Below are 19,198 nucleotides of genomic sequence, written 5' to 3' on the forward strand. Positions count from 1 at the left end.
GTTTAGGGTTTAGGGTTTAGGGTTTTGGGTTTAGGGTAGGACAAAAGGATGAAGACGTAAACATACAGCTTTTGAGAGGACATAAATTTTAAATGGATGTTATTAATCCATTGTATGTCATATGAGTTCGTAGAGCTCAACTAAAACTAACTACAAATGGAGAATTGTAACGAAATAAGTACAGTAGAACCAAAGGAGAATGAGGCCAACATATAGCTTTTGAGTGGAGAAATTACTCTCTAACGACAAAAATAGTCTTGTTGTACCACAATAGGTTTAAACTAATGATATTCCTCCACCAAATGTGATACAAGTTCGTAGAGCTCAACTAAATGTGGGTGTTTAGGGTTTAGGGTTTAGGGTTTAGGGTAGGAAAAGGATAAAGAGGCCAACATACAGCTTTTGAGATGACATAAATTATAAATCGATGTTATTAATCCATTGTATGTCATATGAGTTCGTAGAGCTCAACTAAAACTAACTAAAAATGGAGAATTGTAACGAAATAAGTACAGTAGAACCGAAGGAGAATGAGGCCAACATATAGCTTTTGAGTGGAGTAATCTCTCTAACGACAAAAGGAGTCTTGTTGTACCACAATAAGTTTAAACTCATGATATTCATCCACCGAATGTGATACTAGTTTGTAGAGCTCAACTAAATGTGCGTGTTTAGGGTTTAGGGTTTTGGTTTTAGGGTAGGACAAAAGGATTAAGAGGCAAACATACAGCTTTTGAGAGGACATAAATTTTAAATCGATGTTATTAATCCATTGTATGTCATATGAGTTCGTAGAGCTCAACTAAAACTAACTACAAATGGAGAATTGTAACGAAATAAGTACAGTAGAACCGAAGGAGAATGAGGCCAACATATAGCTTTTGAGTGGAGAAATTCCTCTCTAACGACAAAAGGTGTCTTGTTGTACCACAATAAGTTTAAACTCATGATATTCATCCACCGAATATGATACTAGTTTGTAGAGCTCAACTAAATGTGCGTGTTTAGGGTTTAGGGTTTTGTGTTTAGGGTAGGACAAAAGGATTAAGAGGCAAACATGCAGCTTTTAAGAGGACATAAATTTTAAATCGATGTTAATAATCCATTGTATGTCATATGAGTTCGTAGAGCTCAACTAAAACTAACTACAAATGGAGAATTGTAATGAAAATAAGTACAGCAGAACCAAAGGAGAATGAGGCCAACATATAGCTTTTGAGTGGAGAAATTCCTCTCTAACGACAAAAGGAGTCTTGTTGTACCACAATAAGTTTAAACTCATGATATTCCTCCACCGAATGTGATACTAGTTTGTAGAGCTCATCAAATGTGCGTGTTTAGGGTTTAGGGTTTTGGGTTTAGGGTAGGACAAAAGGATTAAGAGGCAAACATACAGCTTTTGAGAGGACATAAATTTTAAATCGATGTTATTAATCCATTGTATGTCATATGAGTTCGTAGAGCTCAACTAAAACTAACTAGAAATGGAGAATTGTAATGAAAATAAGTACAGTAGAACCAAAGGAGAATGAGGCCAACATATAGCTTTTGAGTGGAGAAATTCCTCTCTAACGACAAAAGGAGTCTTGTTGTACCACAATAAGTTTAAACTCATGATATTCCTCCACCGAATGTGATACTAGTTTGTAGAGCTCAACCAAATGTGTGTGTTTAGGTTTAGGGTTTAGGGTTTTGTGTTTAGGGTAGGACAAAAGGATGAAGACGCAAACATACAGCTTTTGAGAGGACATAAATTTTTAATCGATGTCATTGTATGTCATATGAGTTCGTAGAGCTCAACTAAAACTAACTACAAATGGAGAATTGTAATGAAAATAAGTACAGTAGAACCAAAGGAGAATGAGGCCAACATATAGCTTTTGAGTGGAGAAATTCCTCTCTAACGACAAAAGGAGTCTTGTTGTACCACAATAAGTTTAAACTCATGATATTCCTCCACCGAATGTGATACTAGTTTGTAGAGCTCATCTAAATGTGCGTGTTTAGGGTTTAGGGTTTTGGGTGTTTAGGGTAGGACAAAAGGATAAGAGGCAAACATACAGCTTTTGAGAGGACATAAATTTTAAATCGATGTTATTAATGCATTGTATGTCATATGAGTTCGTAGAGCTCAACTAAAACTAACTAGAAATGGAGAATTGTAATGAAAATAAGTACAGTAGAACCAAAGGAGAATGAGGCCAACATATAGCTTTTGAGTGGAGAAATTCCTCTCTAACGACAAAAGGAGTCTTGTTGTACCACAATAAGTTTAAACTCATGATATTCCTCCACCGAATGTGATACTAGTTTGTAGAGCTCAACCAAATGTGTGTGTTTAGGGTTTAGGGTTTGGGTTTTGGGTTTAGGGTAGGACAAAAGGATGAAGACGCAAACATACAGCTTTTGAGAGGACATAAATTTTAAATCGATGTTATTAATCCATTGTATGTCATATGAGTTCGTAGAGCTCAACTAAAACTAACTACAAATGGAGAATTGTAACGAAATAAGTACAGTAGAACCAAAGGAGAATGAGGCCAACATATAGCTTTTGAGTGGAGAAATTACTCTCTAACGACAAAAAGAGTCTTGTTGTACCACAATAAGTTTAAACTAATGATATTCCTCCACCGAATGTGATACAAGTTCGTAGAGCTCAACTAAATGTGGGTGTTTAGGGTTTAGGGTTTGGGTTTAGGGTAGGACAAAAGGATAAAGAGGCCAACATACAGCTTTTGAGAGACATAAATTATAAATCGATGTTATTAATCCATTGTATGTCATATGAGTTCGTAGAGCTCAACTAAAACTAACTAAAATGGAGAATTGTAACGAAATAAGTACAGTAGAACAAAGGAGAATGAGGCCAACATATAGCTTTTGAGTGGAGAAATTCCTCTCTAACGACAAAAGGAGTCTTGTTGTACCACAATAAGTTTAAACTCATGATATTCATCCACCGAATGTGATACTAGTTTGTAGAGCTCAACTAAATGTGCGTGTTTAGGGTTTAGGGTTTTGGGTTTAGGGTAGGACAAAAGGATTAAGAGGCAAACATACAGCTTTTGAGAGGACATAAATTTTAAATCGATGTTATTAATCCATTGTATGTCATATGAGTTCGTAGAGCTCAACTAAAACTAACTACAAATGGAGAATTGTAACGAAATAAGTACAGTAGAACCAAGGAGAATGAGGCCAACATATAGCTTTTGAGTGGAGAAATTCCTCTCTAACGACAAAAGGAGTCTTGTTGTACCACAATAAGTTTAAACTCATGATATTCTCCACCGAATGTGATACTAGTTTGTAGAGCTCAACTAAATGTGCGTGTTTAGGGTTTAGGGTTTTGTGTTTAGGGTAGGACAAAAGGATTAAGAGGCAAACATACAGCTTTTGAGAGGACATAAATTTTAAATCGATGTTATTATCCATTGTATGTCATATGAGTTCGTAGAGCTCAACTAAAACTAACTACAAATGGAGAATTGTAATGAAAATAAGTACAGTAGAACCAAAGGAGAATGAGGCCAACATATAGCTTTTGAGTGGAGAAATTCCTCTCTAACGACAAAAGGAGTCTTGTTGTACCACAATAAGTTTAAACTCATGATATTCCTCCACCGAATGTGATACTAGTTTGTAGAGCTCAACTAAATGTGCGTGTTTAGGGTTTAGGGTTTTGGGTTTAGGGTAGGACAAAAGGATGAAGAGGCAAACATACAGCTTTTGAGAGGACATAAATTTTAAATCGATGTTATTAATCCATTGTATGTCATATGAGTTCGTAGAGCTCAACTAAAACTAACTAGAAATGGAGAATTGTAATGAAAATAAGTACAGTAGAACCAAAGGAGAATGAGGCCAACATATAGCTTTTGAGTGGAGAAATTCCTCTCTAACGACAAAAGGAGTCTTGTTGTACCACAATAAGTTTAAACTCATGATATTCCTCCACCGAATGTGATACTAGTTTGTAGAGCTCAACCAAATGTGTGTGTTTAGGTTAGGGTTTAGGGTTTTGGTTTAGGGTAGGACAAAAGGATGAAGACGCAAACATACAGCTTTTGAGAGGACATAAATTTTAAATCGATGTTATTATCCATTGTATGTCATATGAGTTCGTAGAGCTCAACTAAAACTAACTACAAATGGAGAATTGTAATGAAAATAAGTACAGTAGAACCAAAGGAGAATGAGGCCAACATATAGCTTTTGAGTGGAGAAATTCCTCTCTAACGACAAAAGGAGTCTTGTTGTACCACAATAAGTTTAAACTCATGATATTCCTCCACCGAATGTGATACTAGTTTGTAGAGCTCAACTAAATGTGGTGTTTAGGGTTTAGGGTTTTGGGTTTAGGGTAGGACAAAAGGATGAAGAGGCAAACATACAGCTTTTGAGAGGACATAAATTTTAAATCGATGTTATTAATCCATTGTATGTCATATGAGTTCGTAGAGCTCAACTAAAACTAACTAGAAATGGAGAATTGTAATGAAAATAAGTACAGTAGAACCAAAGGAGAATGAGGCCAACATATAGCTTTTGAGTGGAGAAATTCCTCTCTAACGACAAAAGGAGTCTTGTTGTACCACAATAAGTTTAAACTCATGATATTCCTCCACCGAATGTGATACTAGTTTGTAGAGCTCAACAAATGTGTGTGTTTAGGGTTTAGGGTTTTGGGTTTAGGGTAGGACAAAAGGATGAAGAGGCAAACATACAGCTTTTGAGAGGACATAAATTTTAAATCGATGTTATTAATCCATTGTATGTCATATGAGTTCGTAGAGCTCAACTAAAACTAACTACAAATGGAGAATTGTAATGAAATAAGTACAGTAGAACCAAAGGAGAATGAGGCCAACATATAGCTTTTGAGTGGAGAAATTCCTCTCTAACGACAAAAGGAGTCTTGTTGTACCACAATAAGTTTAAACTCATGATATTCCTCCACCGAATGTGATACTAGTTTGTAGAGCTCAACTAAATGTGGTGTTTAGGGTTTAGGGTTTTGGGTTTAGGGTAGGACAAAAGGATAAGAGGCAAACATACAGCTTTTGAGAGGACATAAATTTTAAATCGATGTTATTAATCCATTGTATGTCATATGAGTTCGTAGAGCTCAACTAAAACTAACTAAAATGGAGAATTGTAATGAAAATAAGTACAGTAGAACCAAAGGAGAATGAGGCCAACATATAGCTTTTGAGTGGAGAAATTCCTCTCTAACGACAAAAGGAGTCTTGTTGTACCACAATAAGTTTAAACTCATGATATTCCTCCACCGAATGTGATACTAGTTTGTAGAGCTCAACAAATGTGGTGTTTAGGGTTTAGGGTTTTGGTTTAGGGTAGGACAAAGGATAAGAGACATACAGCTTTGAGAGACAATTTAATCGATGTTATTATATGATGGTCTAGTTTTGGTTAGGTAGGACAAAAGGATGAAGACAAACATACAGCTTTGAGAGGACATAAATTTTAAATCGATGTTATTAATCCATTGTATGTCATATGAGTTCGTAGAGCTCAACTAAAACTAACTACAAATGGAGAATTGTAAGAAATAAGTACAGTAGAACCAAAGGAGAATGAGGCCAACATATAGCTTTTGAGTGGAGAAATTCTCTCTAACGACAAAAGAGTCTTGTTGTACCACAATAAGTTTAAACTATGATATTCCTCCACCGAATGTGATACAGTTGTAGAGCTCAACTAAATGTGGGTGTTTAGGGTTTAGGGTTTGGGTTTAGGGTAGGACAAAAGGATAAAGAGGCCAACATACAGCTTTTGAGAGGACATAAATTATAAATCGATGTTATTAATCCATTGTATGTCATATGAGTTCGTAGAGCTCAACTAAAACTAACTAAAATGGAGAATTGTAATGAAATAAGTACAGTAGAACCAAAGGAGAATGAGGCCAACATATAGCTTTTGAGTGGAGAAATTCCTCTCTAACGACAAAAGGAGTCTTGTTGTACCACAATAAGTTTAAACTCATGATATTCCTCCACCGAATGTGATACTAGTTTGTAGAGCTCAACTAAATGTGCGTGTTTAGGGTTTAGGGTTTTGGGTTTAGGGTAGGACAAAAGGATTAAGAGGCAAACATACAGCTTTTGAGAGGACATAAATTTTAAATCGATGTTATTAATCCATTGTATGTCATATGAGTTCGTAGAGCTCAACTAAAACTAACTACAAATGGAGAATTGTAATGAAAATAAGTACAGTAGAACCAAAGGAGAATGAGGCCAACATATAGCTTTTGAGTGGAGAAATTCCTCTCTAACGACAAAAGGAGTCTTGTTGTACCACAATAAGTTTAAACTCATGATATTCCTCCACCGAATGTGATACTAGTTTGTAGAGCTCACTAAATGTGCGTGTTTAGGGTTTAGGGTTTTGGGTTTAGGGTAGGACAAAAGGATTAAGAGGCAAACATACAGCTTTTGAGAGGACATAAATTTTAAATCGATGTTATTAATCCATTGTATGTCATATGAGTTCGTAGAGCTCAACTAAAACTAACTAGAAATGGAGAATTGTAATGAAAATAAGTACAGTAGAACCAAAGGAGAATGAGGCCAACATATAGCTTTTGAGTGGAGAAATTCCTCTCTAACGACAAAAGGAGTCTTGTTGTACCACAATAAGTTTAAACTCATGATATTCCTCCACCGAATGTGATACTAGTTTGTAGAGCTCAACAAATGTGTGTGTTTAGGGTTTAGGGTTTTGGGTTTAGGGTAGGACAAAAGGATGAAGAGGCAAACATACAGCTTTTGAGAGGACATAAATTTTAAATCGATGTTATTAATCCATTGTATGTCATATGAGTTCGTAGAGCTCAACTAAAACTAACTACAAATGGAGAATTGTAATGAAATAAGTACAGTAGAACCAAAGGAGAATGAGGCCAACATATAGCTTTTGAGTGGAGAAATTCCTCTCTAACGACAAAAGGAGTCTTGTTGTACCACAATAAGTTTAAACTCATGATATTCCTCCACCGAATGTGATACTAGTTTGTAGAGCTCAACTAAATGTGGTGTTTAGGGTTTAGGGTTTTGGGTTTAGGGTAGGACAAAAGGATGAAGAGGCAAACATACAGCTTTTGAGAGGACATAAATTTTAAATCGATGTTATTAATCCATTGTATGTCATATGAGTTCGTAGAGCTCAACTAAAACTAACTAAAATGGAGAATTGTAATGAAAATAAGTACAGTAGAACCAAAGGAGAATGAGGCCAACATATAGCTTTTGAGTGGAGAAATTCCTCTCTAACGACAAAAGGAGTCTTGTTGTACCACAATAAGTTTAAACTCATGATATTCCTCCACCGAATGTGATACTAGTTTGTAGAGCTCAACTAAATGTGGTGTTTAGGGTTTAGGGTTTTGGGTTTAGGGTAGGACAAAAGGATGAAGAGGCAAACATACAGCTTTTGAGAGGACATAAATTTTAAATCGATGTTATTAATCCATTGTATGTCATATGAGTTCGTAGAGCTCAACTAAAACTAACTACAAATGGAGAATTGTAATGAAATAAGTACAGTAGAACCAAAGGAGAATGAGGCCAACATATAGCTTTTGAGTGGAGAAATTCCTCTCTAACGACAAAAGGAGTCTTGTTGTACCACAATAAGTTTAAACTCATGATATTCCTCCACCGAATGTGATACTAGTTTGTAGAGCTCAACTAAATGTGGTGTTTAGGGTTTAGGGTTTTGGGTTTAGGGTAGGACAAAAGGATGAAGAGGCAAACATACAGCTTTTGAGAGGACATAAATTTTAAATCGATGTTATTAATCCATTGTATGTCATATGAGTTCGTAGAGCTCAACTAAAACTAACTACAAATGGAGAATTGTAATGAAAATAAGTACAGTAGAACCAAAGGAGAATGAGGCCAACATATAGCTTTTGAGTGGAGAAATTCCTCTCTAACGACAAAAGGAGTCTTGTTGTACCACAATAAGTTTAAACTCATGATATTCCTCCACCGAATGTGATACTAGTTTGTAGAGCTCAACTAAATGTGGTGTTTAGGGTTTAGGGTTTTGGGTTTAGGGTAGGACAAAAGGATGAAGAGGCAAACATACAGCTTTTGAGAGGACATAAATTTTAAATCGATGTTATTAATCCATTGTATGTCATATGAGTTCGTAGAGCTCAACTAAAACTAACTACAAATGGAGAATTGTAATGAAAATAAGTACAGTAGAACCAAAGGAGAATGAGGCCAACATATAGCTTTTGAGTGGAGAAATTCCTCTCTAACGACAAAAGGAGTCTTGTTGTACCACAATAAGTTTAAACTCATGATATTCCTCCACCGAATGTGATACTAGTTTGTAGAGCTCAACTAAATGTGGTGTTTAGGGTTTAGGGTTTTGGGTTTAGGGTAGGACAAAAGGATGAAGAGGCAAACATACAGCTTTTGAGAGGACATAAATTTTAAATCGATGTTATTAATCCATTGTATGTCATATGAGTTCGTAGAGCTCAACTAAAACTAACTACAAATGGAGAATTGTAATGAAAATAAGTACAGTAGAACCAAAGGAGAATGAGGCCAACATATAGCTTTTGAGTGGAGAAATTCCTCTCTAACGACAAAAGGAGTCTTGTTGTACCACAATAAGTTTAAACTCATGATATTCCTCCACCGAATGTGATACTAGTTTGTAGAGCTCAACTAAATGTGGTGTTTAGGGTTTAGGGTTTTGGGTTTAGGGTAGGACAAAAGGATGAAGAGGCAAACATACAGCTTTTGAGAGGACATAAATTTTAAATCGATGTTATTAATCCATTGTATGTCATATGAGTTCGTAGAGCTCAACTAAAACTAACTACAAATGGAGAATTGTAATGAAAATAAGTACAGTAGAACCAAAGGAGAATGAGGCCAACATATAGCTTTTGAGTGGAGAAATTCCTCTCTAACGACAAAAGGAGTCTTGTTGTACCACAATAAGTTTAAACTCATGATATTCCTCCACCGAATGTGATACTAGTTTGTAGAGCTCAACTAAATGTGGTGTTTAGGGTTTAGGGTTTTGGGTTTAGGGTAGGACAAAAGGATGAAGAGGCAAACATACAGCTTTTGAGAGGACATAAATTTTAAATCGATGTTATTAATCCATTGTATGTCATATGAGTTCGTAGAGCTCAACTAAAACTAACTACAAATGGAGAATTGTAATGAAAATAAGTACAGTAGAACCAAAGGAGAATGAGGCCAACATATAGCTTTTGAGTGGAGAAATTCCTCTCTAACGACAAAAGGAGTCTTGTTGTACCACAATAAGTTTAAACTCATGATATTCCTCCACCGAATGTGATACTAGTTTGTAGAGCTCAACTAAATGTGGTGTTTAGGGTTTAGGGTTTTGGGTTTAGGGTAGGACAAAAGGATGAAGAGGCAAACATACAGCTTTTGAGAGGACATAAATTTTAAATCGATGTTATTAATCCATTGTATGTCATATGAGTTCGTAGAGCTCAACTAAAACTAACTACAAATGGAGAATTGTAATGAAAATAAGTACAGTAGAACCAAAGGAGAATGAGGCCAACATATAGCTTTTGAGTGGAGAAATTCCTCTCTAACGACAAAAGGAGTCTTGTTGTACCACAATAAGTTTAAACTCATGATATTCCTCCACCGAATGTGATACTAGTTTGTAGAGCTCAACTAAATGTGGTGTTTAGGGTTTAGGGTTTTGGGTTTAGGGTAGGACAAAAGGATGAAGAGGCAAACATACAGCTTTTGAGAGGACATAAATTTTAAATCGATGTTATTAATCCATTGTATGTCATATGAGTTCGTAGAGCTCAACTAAAACTAACTACAAATGGAGAATTGTAATGAAAATAAGTACAGTAGAACCAAAGGAGAATGAGGCCAACATATAGCTTTTGAGTGGAGAAATTCCTCTCTAACGACAAAAGGAGTCTTGTTGTACCACAATAAGTTTAAACTCATGATATTCCTCCACCGAATGTGATACTAGTTTGTAGAGCTCAACTAAATGTGGTGTTTAGGGTTTAGGGTTTTGGGTTTAGGGTAGGACAAAAGGATGAAGAGGCAAACATACAGCTTTTGAGAGGACATAAATTTTAAATCGATGTTATTAATCCATTGTATGTCATATGAGTTCGTAGAGCTCAACTAAAACTAACTACAAATGGAGAATTGTAATGAAATAAGTACAGTAGAACCAAAGGAGAATGAGGCCAACATATAGCTTTTGAGTGGAGAAATTCCTCTCTAACGACAAAAGGAGTCTTGTTGTACCACAATAAGTTTAAACTCATGATATTCCTCCACCGAATGTGATACTAGTTTGTAGAGCTCAACTAAATGTGGTGTTTAGGGTTTAGGGTTTTGGGTTTAGGGTAGGACAAAAGGATGAAGAGGCAAACATACAGCTTTTGAGAGGACATAAATTTTAAATCGATGTTATTAATCCATTGTATGTCATATGAGTTCGTAGAGCTCAACTAAAACTAACTACAAATGGAGAATTGTAATGAAAATAAGTACAGTAGAACCAAAGGAGAATGAGGCCAACATATAGCTTTTGAGTGGAGAAATTCCTCTCTAACGACAAAAGGAGTCTTGTTGTACCACAATAAGTTTAAACTCATGATATTCCTCCACCGAATGTGATACTAGTTTGTAGAGCTCAACTAAATGTGGTGTTTAGGGTTTAGGGTTTTGGGTTTAGGGTAGGACAAAAGGATGAAGAGGCAAACATACAGCTTTTGAGAGGACATAAATTTTAAATCGATGTTATTAATCCATTGTATGTCATATGAGTTCGTAGAGCTCAACTAAAACTAACTACAAATGGAGAATTGTAATGAAAATAAGTACAGTAGAACCAAAGGAGAATGAGGCCAACATATAGCTTTTGAGTGGAGAAATTCCTCTCTAACGACAAAAGGAGTCTTGTTGTACCACAATAAGTTTAAACTCATGATATTCCTCCACCGAATGTGATACTAGTTTGTAGAGCTCAACTAAATGTGGTGTTTAGGGTTTAGGGTTTTGGGTTTAGGGTAGGACAAAAGGATGAAGAGGCAAACATACAGCTTTTGAGAGGACATAAATTTTAAATCGATGTTATTAATCCATTGTATGTCATATGAGTTCGTAGAGCTCAACTAAAACTAACTACAAATGGAGAATTGTAATGAAAATAAGTACAGTAGAACCAAAGGAGAATGAGGCCAACATATAGCTTTTGAGTGGAGAAATTCCTCTCTAACGACAAAAGGAGTCTTGTTGTACCACAATAAGTTTAAACTCATGATATTCCTCCACCGAATGTGATACTAGTTTGTAGAGCTCAACTAAATGTGGTGTTTAGGGTTTAGGGTTTTGGGTTTAGGGTAGGACAAAAGGATGAAGAGGCAAACATACAGCTTTTGAGAGGACATAAATTTTAAATCGATGTTATTAATCCATTGTATGTCATATGAGTTCGTAGAGCTCAACTAAAACTAACTACAAATGGAGAATTGTAATGAAAATAAGTACAGTAGAACCAAAGGAGAATGAGGCCAACATATAGCTTTTGAGTGGAGAAATTCCTCTCTAACGACAAAAGGAGTCTTGTTGTACCACAATAAGTTTAAACTCATGATATTCCTCCACCGAATGTGATACTAGTTTGTAGAGCTCAACTAAATGTGGTGTTTAGGGTTTAGGGTTTTGGGTTTAGGGTAGGACAAAAGGATGAAGAGGCAAACATACAGCTTTTGAGAGGACATAAATTTTAAATCGATGTTATTAATCCATTGTATGTCATATGAGTTCGTAGAGCTCAACTAAAACTAACTACAAATGGAGAATTGTAATGAAAATAAGTACAGTAGAACCAAAGGAGAATGAGGCCAACATATAGCTTTTGAGTGGAGAAATTCCTCTCTAACGACAAAAGGAGTCTTGTTGTACCACAATAAGTTTAAACTCATGATATTCCTCCACCGAATGTGATACTAGTTTGTAGAGCTCAACTAAATGTGCGTGTTTAGGGTTTAGGGTTTTGGGTTTAGGGTAGGACAAAAGGATGAAGAGGCAAACATACAGCTTTTGAGAGGACATAAATTTTAAATCGATGTTATTAATCCATTGTATGTCATATGAGTTCGTAGAGCTCAACTAAAACTAACTACAAATGGAGAATTGTAATGAAAATAAGTACAGTAGAACCAAAGGAGAATGAGGCCAACATATAGCTTTTGAGTGGAGAAATTCCTCTCTAACGACAAAAGGAGTCTTGTTGTACCACAATAAGTTTAAACTCATGATATTCCTCCACCGAATGTGATACTAGTTTGTAGAGCTCAACTAAATGTGGTGTTTAGGGTTTAGGGTTTTGGGTTTAGGGTAGGACAAAAGGATGAAGAGGCAAACATACAGCTTTTGAGAGGACATAAATTTTAAATCGATGTTATTAATCCATTGTATGTCATATGAGTTCGTAGAGCTCAACTAAAACTAACTACAAATGGAGAATTGTAATGAAATAAGTACAGTAGAACCAAAGGAGAATGAGGCCAACATATAGCTTTTGAGTGGAGAAATTCCTCTCTAACGACAAAAGGAGTCTTGTTGTACCACAATAAGTTTAAACTCATGATATTCCTCCACCGAATGTGATACTAGTTTGTAGAGCTCAACTAAATGTGGTGTTTAGGGTTTAGGGTTTTGGGTTTAGGGTAGGACAAAAGGATGAAGAGGCAAACATACAGCTTTTGAGAGGACATAAATTTTAAATCGATGTTATTAATCCATTGTATGTCATATGAGTTCGTAGAGCTCAACTAAAACTAACTACAAATGGAGAATTGTAATGAAATAAGTACAGTAGAACCAAAGGAGAATGAGGCCAACATATAGCTTTTGAGTGGAGAAATTCCTCTCTAACGACAAAAGGAGTCTTGTTGTACCACAATAAGTTTAAACTCATGATATTCCTCCACCGAATGTGATACTAGTTTGTAGAGCTCAACTAAATGTGCGTGTTTAGGGTTTAGGGTTTTGGGTTTAGGGTAGGACAAAAGGATGAAGAGGCAAACATACAGCTTTTGAGAGGACATAAATTTTAAATCGATGTTATTAATCCATTGTATGTCATATGAGTTCGTAGAGCTCAACTAAAACTAACTACAAATGGAGAATTGTAATGAAAATAAGTACAGTAGAACCAAAGGAGAATGAGGCCAACATATAGCTTTTGAGTGGAGAAATTCCTCTCTAACGACAAAAGGAGTCTTGTTGTACCACAATAAGTTTAAACTCATGATATTCCTCCACCGAATGTGATACTAGTTTGTAGAGCTCAACTAAATGTGGTGTTTAGGGTTTAGGGTTTTGGGTTTAGGGTAGGACAAAAGGATAAGAGGCAAACATACAGCTTTTGAGAGGACATAAATTTTAAATCGATGTTATTAATCCATTGTATGTCATATGAGTTCGTAGAGCTCAACTAAAACTAACTAAAATGGAGAATTGTAATGAAAATAAGTACAGTAGAACCAAAGGAGAATGAGGCCAACATATAGCTTTTGAGTGGAGAAATTCCTCTCTAACGACAAAAGGAGTCTTGTTGTACCACAATAAGTTTAAACTCATGATATTCCTCCACCGAATGTGATACTAGTTTGTAGAGCTCAACTAAATGTGGTGTTTAGGGTTTAGGGTTTTGGGTTTAGGGTAGGACAAAAGGATGAAGAGGCAAACATACAGCTTTTGAGAGGACATAAATTTTAAATCGATGTTATTAATCCATTGTATGTCATATGAGTTCGTAGAGCTCAACTAAAACTAACTACAAATGGAGAATTGTAATGAAATAAGTACAGTAGAACCAAAGGAGAATGAGGCCAACATATAGCTTTTGAGTGGAGAAATTCCTCTCTAACGACAAAAGGAGTCTTGTTGTACCACAATAAGTTTAAACTCATGATATTCCTCCACCGAATGTGATACTAGTTTGTAGAGCTCAACTAAATGTGGTGTTTAGGGTTTAGGGTTTTGGGTTTAGGGTAGGACAAAAGGATAAGAGGCAAACATACAGCTTTTGAGAGGACATAAATTTTAAATCGATGTTATTAATCCATTGTATGTCATATGAGTTCGTAGAGCTCAACTAAAACTAACTACAAATGGAGAATTGTAATGAAAATAAGTACAGTAGAACCAAAGGAGAATGAGGCCAACATATAGCTTTTGAGTGGAGAAATTCCTCTCTAACGACAAAAGGAGTCTTGTTGTACCACAATAAGTTTAAACTCATGATATTCCTCCACCGAATGTGATACTAGTTTGTAGAGCTCAACTAAATGTGGTGTTTAGGGTTTAGGGTTTTGGGTTTAGGGTAGGACAAAAGGATAAGAGGCAAACATACAGCTTTTGAGAGGACATAAATTTTAAATCGATGTTATTAATCCATTGTATGTCATATGAGTTCGTAGAGCTCAACTAAAACTAACTACAAATGGAGAATTGTAATGAAAATAAGTACAGTAGAACCAAAGGAGAATGAGGCCAACATATAGCTTTTGAGTGGAGAAATTCCTCTCTAACGACAAAAGGAGTCTTGTTGTACCACAATAAGTTTAAACTCATGATATTCCTCCACCGAATGTGATACTAGTTTGTAGAGCTCAACTAAATGTGGTGTTTAGGGTTTAGGGTTTTGGGTTTAGGGTAGGACAAAAGGATGAAGAGGCAAACATACAGCTTTTGAGAGGACATAAATTTAAATCGATGTTATTAATCCATTGTATGTCATATGAGTTCGTAGAGCTCAACTAAAACTAACTACAAATGGAGAATTGTAATGAAAATAAGTACAGTAGAACCAAAGGAGAATGAGGCCAACATATAGCTTTTGAGTGGAGAAATTCCTCTCTAACGACAAAAGGAGTCTTGTTGTACCACAATAAGTTTAAACTCATGATATTCCTCCACCGAATGTGATACTAGTTTGTAGAGCTCAACTAAATGTGCGTGTTTAGGGTTTAGGGTTTTGGGTTTAGGGTAGGACAAAAGGATAAGAGGCAAACATACAGCTTTTGAGAGGACATAAATTTTAAATCGATGTTATTAATCCATTGTATGTCATATGAGTTCGTAGAGCTCAACTAAAACTAACTACAAATGGAGAATTGTAATGAAAATAAGTACAGTAGAACCAAAGGAGAATGAGGCCAACATATAGCTTTTGAGTGGAGAAATTCCTCTCTAACGACAAAAGGAGTCTTGTTGTACCACAATAAGTTTAAACTCATGATATTCCTCCACCGAATGTGATACTAGTTTGTAGAGCTCAACTAAATGTGGTGTTTAGGGTTTAGGGTTTTGGGTTTAGGGTAGGACAAAAGGATAAGAGGCAAACATACAGCTTTTGAGAGGACATAAATTTTAAATCGATGTTATTAATCCATTGTATGTCATATGAGTTCGTAGAGCTCAACTAAAACTAACTACAAATGGAGAATTGTAATGAAATAAGTACAGTAGAACCAAAGGAGAATGAGGCCAACATATAGCTTTTGAGTGGAGAAATTCCTCTCTAACGACAAAAGGAGTCTTGTTGTACCACAATAAGTTTAAACTCATGATATTCCTCCACCGAATGTGATACTAGTTTGTAGAGCTCAACTAAATGTGCGTGTTTAGGGTTTAGGGTTTTGGGTTTAGGGTAGGACAAAAGGATAAGAGGCAAACATACAGCTTTTGAGAGGACATAAATTTTAAATCGATGTTATTAATCCATTGTATGTCATATGAGTTCGTAGAGCTCAACTAAAACTAACTACAAATGGAGAATTGTAATGAAATAAGTACAGTAGAACCAAAGGAGAATGAGGCCAACATATAGCTTTTGAGTGGAGAAATTCCTCTCTAACGACAAAAGGAGTCTTGTTGTACCACAATAAGTTTAAACTCATGATATTCCTCCACCGAATGTGATACTAGTTTGTAGAGCTCAACTAAATGTGGTGTTTAGGGTTTAGGGTTTTGGGTTTAGGGTAGGACAAAAGGATAAGAGGCAAACATACAGCTTTTGAGAGGACATAAATTTTAAATCGATGTTATTAATCCATTGTATGTCATATGAGTTCGTAGAGCTCAACTAAAACTAACTACAAATGGAGAATTGTAATGAAATAAGTACAGTAGAACCAAAGGAGAATGAGGCCAACATATAGCTTTTGAGTGGAGAAATTCCTCTCTAACGACAAAAGGAGTCTTGTTGTACCACAATAAGTTTAAACTCATGATATTCCTCCACCGAATGTGATACTAGTTTGTAGAGCTCAACTAAATGTGCGTGTTTAGGGTTTAGGGTTTTGGGTTTAGGGTAGGACAAAAGGATAAGAGGCAAACATACAGCTTTTGAGAGGACATAAATTTTAAATCGATGTTATTAATCCATTGTATGTCATATGAGTTCGTAGAGCTCAACTAAAACTAACTACAAATGGAGAATTGTAATGAAAATAAGTACAGTAGAACCAAAGGAGAATGAGGCCAACATATAGCTTTTGAGTGGAGAAATTCCTCTCTAACGACAAAAGGAGTCTTGTTGTACCACAATAAGTTTAAACTCATGATATTCCTCCACCGAATGTGATACTAGTTTGTAGAGCTCAACTAAATGTGGTGTTTAGGGTTTAGGGTTTTGGGTTTAGGGTAGGACAAAAGGATAAGAGGCAAACATACAGCTTTTGAGAGGACATAAATTTTAAATCGATGTTATTAATCCATTGTATGTCATATGAGTTCGTAGAGCTCAACTAAAACTAACTACAAATGGAGAATTGTAATGAAATAAGTACAGTAGAACCAAAGGAGAATGAGGCCAACATATAGCTTTTGAGTGGAGAAATTCCTCTCTAACGACAAAAGGAGTCTTGTTGTACCACAATAAGTTTAAACTCATGATATTCCTCCACCGAATGTGATACTAGTTTGTAGAGCTCAACTAAATGTGCGTGTTTAGGGTTTAGGGTTTTGGGTTTAGGGTAGGACAAAAGGATAAGAGGCAAACATACAGCTTTTGAGAGGACATAAATTTTAAATCGATGTTATTAATCCATTGTATGTCATATGAGTTCGTAGAGCTCAACTAAAACTAACTACAAATGGAGAATTGTAATGAAATAAGTACAGTAGAACCAAAGGAGAATGAGGCCAACATATAGCTTTTGAGTGGAGAAATTCCTCTCTAACGACAAAAGGAGTCTTGTTGTACCACAATAAGTTTAAACTCATGATATTCCTCCACCGAATGTGATACTAGTTTGTAGAGCTCAACTAAATGTGCGTGTTTAGGGTTTAGGGTTTTGGGTTTAGGGTAGGACAAAAGGATAAGAGGCAAACATACAGCTTTTGAGAGGACATAAATTTTAAATCGATGTTATTAATCCATTGTATGTCATATGAGTTCGTAGAGCTCAACTAAAACTAACTACAAATGGAGAATTGTAATGAAAATAAGTACAGTAGAACCAAAGGAGAATGAGGCCAACATATAGCTTTTGAGTGGAGAAATTCCTCTCTAACGACAAAAGGAGTCTTGTTGTACCACAATAAGTTTAAACTCATGATATTCCTCCACCGAATGTGATACTAGTTTGTAGAGCTCAACTAAATGTGCGTGTTTAGGGTTTAGGGTTTTGGGTTTAGGGTAGGACAAAAGGATAAGAGGCAAACATACAGCTTTTGAGAGGACATAAATTTTAAATCGATGTTATTAATCCATTGTATGTCATATGAGTTCGTAGAGCTCAACTAAAACTAACTACAAATGGAGAATTGTAATGAAAATAAGTACAGTAGAACCAAAGGAGAATGAGGCCAACATATAGCTTTTGAGTGGAGAAATTCCTCTCTAACGACAAAAGGAGTCTTGTTGTACCACAATAAGTTTAAACTCATGATATTCCTCCACCGAATGTGATACTAGTTTGTAGAGCTCAACTAAATGTGGTGTTTAGGGTTTAGGGTTTTGGGTTTAGGGTAGGACAAAAGGATAAGAGGCAAACATACAGCTTTTGAGAGGACATAAATTTTAAATCGATGTTATTAATCCATTGTATGTCATATGAGTTCGTAGAGCTCAACTAAAACTAACTACAAATGGAGAATTGTAATGAAATAAGTACAGTAGAACCAAAGGAGAATGAGGCCAACATATAGCTTTTGAGTGGAGAAATTCCTCTCTAACGACAAAAGGAGTCTTGTTGTACCACAATAAGTTTAAACTCATGATATTCCTCCACCGAATGTGATACTAGTTTGTAGAGCTCAACTAAATGTGCGTGTTTAGGGTTTAGGGTTTTGGTTTAGGGTAGGACAAAAGGATTAAGAGGCAAACATACAGCTTTTGAGAGGACATAAATTTTAAATCGATGTTATTAATCCATTGTATGTCATATGAGTTCGTAGAGCTCAACTAAAACTAACTACAAATGGAGAATTGTAATGAAAATAAGTACAGCAGAACCAAAGGAGAATGAGGCCAACATATAGCTTTTGAGTGGAGAAATTCCTCTCTAACGACAAAAGGAGTCTTGTTGTACCACAATAAGTTTAAACTCATGATATTCCTCCACCGAATGTGATACTAGTTGTAGAGCTCAACTAAATGTGGGTGTTTAGGGTTTAGGGTTTGGTTTAGGGTAGGACAAAAGGATAAGAGGCCAACATACAGCTTTTGAGAGGACATAAATTTTAAATCGATGTTATTAATCCATTGTATGTCATATGAGTTCGTAGAGCTCAACTAAAACTAACTAAAATGGAGAATTGTAACGAAATAAGTACAGTAGAACCGAAGGAGAATGAGGCCAACATATAGCTTTTGAGTGGAGAAATTCCTCTCTAACGACAAAAGGAGTCTTGTTGTACCACAATAAGTTTAAACTCATGATATTCATCCACCGAATGTGATACTAGTTTGTAGAGCTCAACTAAATGTGCGTGTTTAGGGTTTAGGGTTTTGGGTTTAGGGTAGGACAAAAGGATTAAGAGGCAAACATACAGCTTTTGAGAGGACATAAATTTTAAATCGATGTTATTAATCCATTGTATGTCATATGAGTTCGTAGAGCTCAACTAAAACTAACTACAAATGGAGAATTGTAACGAAA

Source organism: Lotus japonicus, chromosome 4 (assembly GCF_012489685.1).
Source record: "Lotus japonicus ecotype B-129 chromosome 4, LjGifu_v1.2".
In the NCBI taxonomy this organism is placed as follows: Eukaryota; Viridiplantae; Streptophyta; class Magnoliopsida; order Fabales; family Fabaceae; genus Lotus; species Lotus japonicus.